Source organism: Erinaceus europaeus, chromosome 9 (assembly GCF_950295315.1).
Source record: "Erinaceus europaeus chromosome 9, mEriEur2.1, whole genome shotgun sequence".
In the NCBI taxonomy this organism is placed as follows: Eukaryota; Metazoa; Chordata; class Mammalia; order Eulipotyphla; family Erinaceidae; genus Erinaceus; species Erinaceus europaeus.
In genome coordinates, this window is record NC_080170.1 from 37,247,770 (window position 1) to 37,255,128 (window position 7,359).

General features: G+C 36.0%; 1 long non-coding RNA gene across 1 annotated transcript in view; it reads left to right on the forward strand.

Annotated features, from left to right (window-relative positions):
* LOC132540181 (uncharacterized) overlaps positions 1-6,355 on the forward strand; it is a 259,415-nt gene extending 253,060 nt beyond the window's left edge. Inside the window, exon 2 of the long non-coding RNA XR_009551402.1 lies at positions 6,249-6,355. This is a non-coding gene — a long non-coding RNA (uncharacterized LOC132540181). The remainder of the gene's footprint in view (positions 1-6,248) is intronic.
* Positions 6,356-7,359: the final 1,004 nt, after the last annotated feature.

Sequence of the window (7,359 nt, forward strand, 5' to 3'; positions counted from 1 at the left end):
TTGTTGATGGCTTTCTCAGAAAGGAAAGAGGCAGGGATATCAGAGGAGAATTTTGTGAGATGCAAGAAACTTAAGTGTATTTATCAACCTGGAAGGTGACATTATCAATATGCAGACATGCAGCTGACATTCAAGCAAGGAAGACAGATATTGAGCTGGACATTAAAATTATCTATAATGTTGAGTACTACGCTTCTGGAAGTGAGTCTTCAGGGAGCAGTTGGAACTAGTATATCATAATATTATTCAAAAACAATAATATTTAAAATTCCTCAGAGCACACAAATCTAAGCAATATAAACCACATCAACTCCTTCCAATATTTCCTGCAGGTATCTCAATAAACCAATTTTGTTGTTGTTGTTGTTAACACTAGTAGGGGGGGCAGCGGCGAGAAGGGAAGGCAGGTAAGGGTATCTTTCTTAGTATCATTTATTCCTTTGTTTTTACTTCCTGAAAAATCCACATAAAGTATGAGCTAAGGTGAAATGGAAAATGTTTCCATTTTTAATCATCCCCTAATTACTCTTTATTGCTCCCTTGAAAATATGGTCAGGTAAAAGGCAGAGTGCAATTGCCTGAAAGCGTGACAGTTTCTCAGGTTCAAAAAGTGGTTCTTGCAATGTGTGGAGATTTGCATAATTACTTAGTCATTCTTGCAATCCAACCCCATCCTTTTTTTTTTTTTTTTTTCCCCAGCAAGCAAGAAAAGATGGTAAGGTCCGAAGGTCCACAAGTTGAAACTACATGGTTACTTCTCTTACCCTGTAACCTGGAAGCAGTGTATGTGTGATTGTCTCTTTTTATTTTATGTAAAATTAGCAATAGTCTTTGCCTTGATCTTGCCTTTTTTCCCCTACCACTGTGCCTACTATCCTGCAAGTATCATCACTTAATGATCCAGCCTGTTAAAAACTCAACCACTTGGGAGTTGGGCGGTAGAGCAGCGGGTTAAGTGCAGGTGGCACTAAGTGCAAGGACCAGCATAAGGATCCTGGTTCAAGTCCCCGGCTCCCCACCTTCAGGGGAGTCACTTCACAGGCAGTGAAGCAGGTCTGCAGGCGTCTGTCTTTCTCTCCCTCTCTCTGTCTTTCCCTCCTCTCTCCATTTCTCTCTGCCCTATCCAACAACAACATCAATAATATCTACAACAATAAAACAAGGGCAACAAAAGGAAATAAAGAAAAAAATTTTAAAAACCCAAAAAACTCAACCACTTAAATGTTTAACATCACAGGATCTGCACCTGCTCTTTCATTCTTGTGGCTGAAGTTGAGAGAGGCCACAGCTCATGGATAAGCAGTAGTTTCAGTTTTGCAACGCTTTATCTGTATGTAGCAGGCAGTTATTCATGAGAAAGGAAGTTTTAAGTCTTGTAGGAAAAAAGAAAAAAAGAAAGAAAGAAAGAAAGAAAGAAAGAAAGAAAGAAAGAAAGAAAGAAAGAAAGAAAGGAAAGCCACTACCCGGATTCCAGGAAAATGTTTGTTTATTTACTGTAGTGCAGTGTGTATTGTATATATTTCATAACATAACAGTAGTCAGATTAAGCTGTTAGGTCATACTCCAGTGACTTTAAATTATTTAGTGTTAGCAAAGCAAGTATATTCCTCATTTATTAGTGTGACAGTTTTCTTGCACTTAGAGCAGTATTTTCTGTTTTAAATTATGATTACCACTGAGCCACACAGGAGAGATGGTTCCTTATGTAAGTAAATATTACAGTACTTAATTAAATATAGATTTTGATGACTTTTCTAAAATTTACTTGCAAATATGTATTTGTGTACACATTAATAATATAAATATCAGCATGTAAACCATACTCTGTTACTATTTCAAGTATAAGCATTGTGAATAATTTTCCATTCGCCATAGAAGTCATAAAACATTTTGACTGTAGAGTTTCACAACTTCCTCTTTTGGCAGATTTTTTTTTCAAAGGGGGAAAAAACTGCAGCTAGTGAAAATAGTTGAGAACAGAGGACTTTGAAAGGCTAGTCACTGAAATCTATTTAAGCAGCTTGACAAGCAACTGTAAATAAGACATAAAGGTAAGAAGAAAGTGTTACTTGCTATTTTTCATGTTATTATCTTGATTCTATTTCTAGAACTGCAATTTAAAACCTGGCTTGATTGCACAGTAGATTAGATAAACCTGATACTGCTCTCAAATAAGCAGTCAACATTTTAAATGAAAATGGTTAGTAAAATTAGGATACAAGATGAGGGGTAAGTTCTTATTGATCTCCAAACTACTTCAGTTGCAAAGTAAAACGTTCTCCTTTTTCAAAACTGTGTTCACAGTGTACTGCTCAAGGAAATTTGGGGTTCATAAACTTTGAGAGTATTTTTCTCCCCCTAGCTCCGGTTCATAATTAGCATTTGTGAATTCTTCTTCATATATCCTTTTGTTATTTTATTATATTGTTAGTTGAACTTTTTCCAGGAAAACCATATTCTTGTGTATTTTATCCATATGAAAATTGATTTTATTATTTAAAGGTACTATTTCAGCACTACTTTTTGTAAGATCACATTGTTAAATCTGAATACCTCAGAAAAAATATTTTGTCATATAGATATCATAATTTAAAATCTAAGTAAAGAAAACTCAGTTTTATCCATGTTTTCTACTGGATTGACTTGCATTTATAATATTAAGATGGAGCTGAAACTTAAACAAATAATATTATTTCTTTTATTTTTTAAAAATTTTTTATTTATAAAAAGGAAACATTGACTAAACCATAGGATAAGAGGGGTACAACTTCACACAATTCCCACCACCAAAACTCTGTATCCCATCCCCTCCCCTGATAGCTTTCCTATTCTTTAACCCTCTGGGAGTGTGGACCCAAGGTCATCCCAAGGGATGCAGAAGGTAGAAGGTCTGGCTTCTGTAATTGCTTCCCCACTGAACATGGGCATTGACAGGTCGATCCATACTCTCAGCCTGTTTTTCTCTTTCCTTAGTGGGGAAGGGCTCTGGGGAAGCAGAGCTCCAGGACACATTGGTGGGGTTATCTGTCCAGGGAAGTCTGGTTGGCATTCTGCTAGCATCTGGAACCTGGTGGTTGAAGAGAAAGTTAACATTCAAAGCCAAACAAATTGTTGACAAATCATGGACCTAAAGGCTGGAATAGCTCAGATGAAGAGTTGGGGGTATGTGTGTCTCTGTTTTGTAGATAGCTAGTAGGCATATTTTAGTTGTATTCCAAAGGGCCTGTGGCTATATTAGTGTTTTTTTTTTTTTCCATTGAACCTGAAATCTGATATGTAGGTGGATCCTAATTATTGTCTGGGGAGATGATATCATGGCTGGTAGAAGGACCAGAAAGTTGGATTAGGGAAGAGAGTAGCTCCCAAATATGATAAAGGTGTATAATTATTGTTGATTGTAAACCCCTCGATTTTATGTGATCTGGGGCCCATATTCAGCTTAGGAGCCTATGTGGCCTCTGCATCCCTGTAGATCTGAGCTCACATAATAATGTTATTTCTTGATAGTTGATAACTAGAGATCAAACTAAGCGGAAACTGATGTCTAGAAAAATGTGACAGTTGGGAGTCGGGCAGTAGCAGCGGGTTAAGCGCGCTTGGCACAAAGCGCAAGTCTCCCCCTGTCTTCCCCTCCTCTTCATTTCTCTCTGTCCTATCCAACAATGACAACATCAACAACAACAACAATAATAACTACAACAATAAACAAGGGCAACGAAAGGGAATAAATAAATAAATAAATATTTTTTAAAAAGAAAAGGATAATGTGGCAGTAGTGTAAATCAGGAGTTTTTTTGTTTGTGCCAATCTAAATTAATGTTTACACATATTAAAATCCAATACAATTGTATGCATTATAGAACAATTTTTTAATATTCCCTTTAATGAGCAGCTTGTTTCTTTATATGTTGGTAAAAATGTTTGTCTTTAAAAGAAAACTATAGCAAATGAATTACTTTGATATATTTTATAACTTATTTTTATATTTTTTTATATATTTTTTATATATTTTTTGAATTATTTTGATATATTTTATAACTTACCCATTTCAAAAAGGTGATATACATCACATATTTACTCTGTGAAATTTAGTAAGCAATAATTTCAAATCATATATTTGAATGTCTTCTTAATTTGGTTTCCTTTTTTATTAGAATATGTTTAAAGCTCCCCTCACCCCAAAGTAAAAGTCTATATTTTCCAACAGTTAATGAGTTTGATTTTTATCGTCATCATATTGTTTAACAAATTGGTTTTCTCCCCAAAGTAAAAGATTCTAGGGTGTGTGGAGGAGAGAATAGAAGTCCAAAAAGGATGACAGAGGACCTAGTGGGTATTGTATTATTACATGTAAAACTGGGAAATGTTATGCATGTACAAACTATTGTATTTACTGACAAATGTAAAACATTAATCCCCCAATAAAGAAATTTAAAAAATTGGTCTTCTAAACGTTTTCCAAAGAGTGTGCTTTAACAAGAGATCTTATATGTTGACGTTGGAGAAAAAGGAAAACACATTGTTATAAATTCAGGAAATGAACAGTTGACTCAAGCTTGACACTCTTACCTTGAAAAAATGTTTTAATTAAAATAGTCATTGTAAGAAATTCATTAAAAATGTGTCTCTTCATCTTATGTGCCACATTAATTAAACATATAATGTCTCCCCTGGGAACTTGATTGTGTTACTTGTAAGAGACTCTAAAAAAAATTGAAGTTGGGAGTCGGGCTGTAGCGCAGCGGGTTAAGCGCAGGTGGCGCTAAGCACAAGGACCTGCATAAGGATCCTGGTTCAAGCCCTGGCTCCCCACCTGCAGGGGTGTCGCTTCACAAGCGGTGAAACAGGTCTGCAGGTGTCTATCTTTCTCTCCCTCTCTCTGTCTTCCCCCTCCTCTCTCCATTTCTCTCTGTCCTATCCAACAACAATGACAACAATAATAACTACAACAACAAAAAAATTGAAGTTATTTTTAAATGGCCAAAATTTTTAATATGAGATATGTTGGTGCTGTGAACTATTATGTGTTGTATTACACCAAATGACTGATAAGAAGAAGAAAGAAGAAGGAGGAGGGGGAGGGGGAGGGGGAGGGGGAGGGGGAGGGGGAGGGGAAGGGGAAGGGGAAGGGGAAGGGGAAGGGGAAGGAGAAGGAGAAGGAGAAGGAGAAGGAGAAGGAGAAGAAGAAGAAGAAGAAGAAGAAGAAGAAGAGGAAGAAGAAGAGGAAGAAGAGGAAGAAGAAGAAACATAAGCCAAGGAAATTATCATCTAAATTGATTACCACCATAATTTAAGTTGCAAGTGAGGCAATGCAACAGAGAGGCTGCCATGTCAGTAAGAGAGATGTGTTGGTGAAATATTAAAATCTCTAGATGAACAGCAGAAGTCTAGATTATCAAAAATAGGTGTGAAATGTGTTTTATCTTTGAGAAAACTATAGTTACAGAAAAACTAGTGTAGCATTTCATGAGACATGCAGATTGTAGAAGGAATCATGGTCATGATTATTAGAACAGAGAACACATTGCATTGTTCTTTTATTTTACATAGTCATTAGACAAAATATTGACAGTCTGACCCCAAGTCCTGATTTTAAAATGAAATTAGATAAAGTCTTGGAAAGAAATTATTGCTGGGGAAAAAATATTCATCTTGACTTTTGAACTTGGGCAACACCATACTACGTTTCCTTAGGATTGCATTCATGTAACACAACCATGTTTGAGACAGACATTTTCACTGACTCTAAAAGAAACTTGAAACTAGATGGTGGTGTATAGCATTGTGGAAATTTCCTCTATCTTAATAAGACATGACTGGTTGACATGTGGGTGATCTCAGTGGGGATCTACAGGACTATGTCTAGCAGTGACCCAGATAAACTCACAGAGGGTGGGTGTCTCCTTCCCACTCTGGACTTCCCAAAATTTTACATTGTAGAAGAGAAAGACCAACTTATAGAGGCCCAGAACCTGCTCGGGAAAATTCATCTTTCAAATGCTAACTTCTCTTTTGAGATAACCAGACATTTTGCTTTTTTATATAAATGATAGGAACTCCAAAAGAATTTATGAAGCTTGAAGTGTTTTTTTTAAACTTGTTTGTGCTCGGGGGTGAGGCGGTGGCGCAGTGGGTTGAGCGCATGTGGCGCAAAAGCGCAAGGACCAGCGTAAGGATCCCGGTTCGAGCTCCCGGCTCCCCACCTGCAGGGGAGCTGCTTCACAGGCCTTGAAGCAGCTGGTCTGCAGGTGTCTATCTTTCTCTCCCCCACTCTGTCTTCCCCTCCTCTCTCCATTTCTCTCTGTCCTATCCAACAACGAATAACGTCAACAAGGGCAATAATAATAACCACAACGAGGCTACAACAACAAGGGCAACAAAAGGGGAAAAAAATGGCCTCCAGGAGCGGTGCATTCATGGTGCAGGCACCGAGCCCAGAAATAACCCTGGAGGGAAAAAAAAAAAACTTGTTTGTGCTCCTCCACTTTTTTGAGAAAAAAAGAAAAAAGACAGAAAATCTTTTGCTTAAAAGAAAGATTAGGGAAAGCTTGGATATAGAGTCATAGGGATGGGTATTACAAATTCAGAAACAAAATTCTCTAAATATAGCTTATGTTAGTCTTCCATCCTTTTAAAAGCAAAATGATGCCAACTTACATCCACTAATATTTTTATTTTTAATGGAGCTGACTGCCAAATAAGTGCCACATGTCGTTCAGTCAAATTGATTATATTAATCAAAGTGTGTTAGATAAATGAGGAAATGATTGTGTCTTCAAAAATATACACTATAGCTGTGTGTGTGTGTGTGTGTTCTGTAAGAAAATTTCTGCAAATGTAGAATAAAAGCGGGTCCTTTCACATTTTCCAAAGTAATATTTTTTTCTTTACAGAGATACGTAAAATACAGTCTAATTTACATATATTCTCTGCAGAAAATAAAATGTTATTTGCTACTTATTTATCTCTAAAATATAAATTGTTGATTGTTTGGCCATTACTATATTTCCAACATTTACCCTGAGTATATATTTGTATTATTATTTTATATGAACCAAATTAGGAACTCAGATTTTATTTCTCAGCTTTGATTTTTCACACTTGATTTCAGGCTTTTTTTAAAAAAAAATCATTTAATGCACATATAGGAAATAGGTCCAAAATGTTCAGTAGTACTGAAGAAAATAATAAAGTGTATATTTTTGAATCTAAAAAATTTTCTAATGGAAATCTTTCATTAACATTAGAATGACTGAGAAAAGATTTTTTAAAAATGAAATTAGTATACTGGTGTTTTGCCATAAACTAGAATAGTCGTCTTACCTCACTGTCAATTCTACATTACAGATATTTCAATGT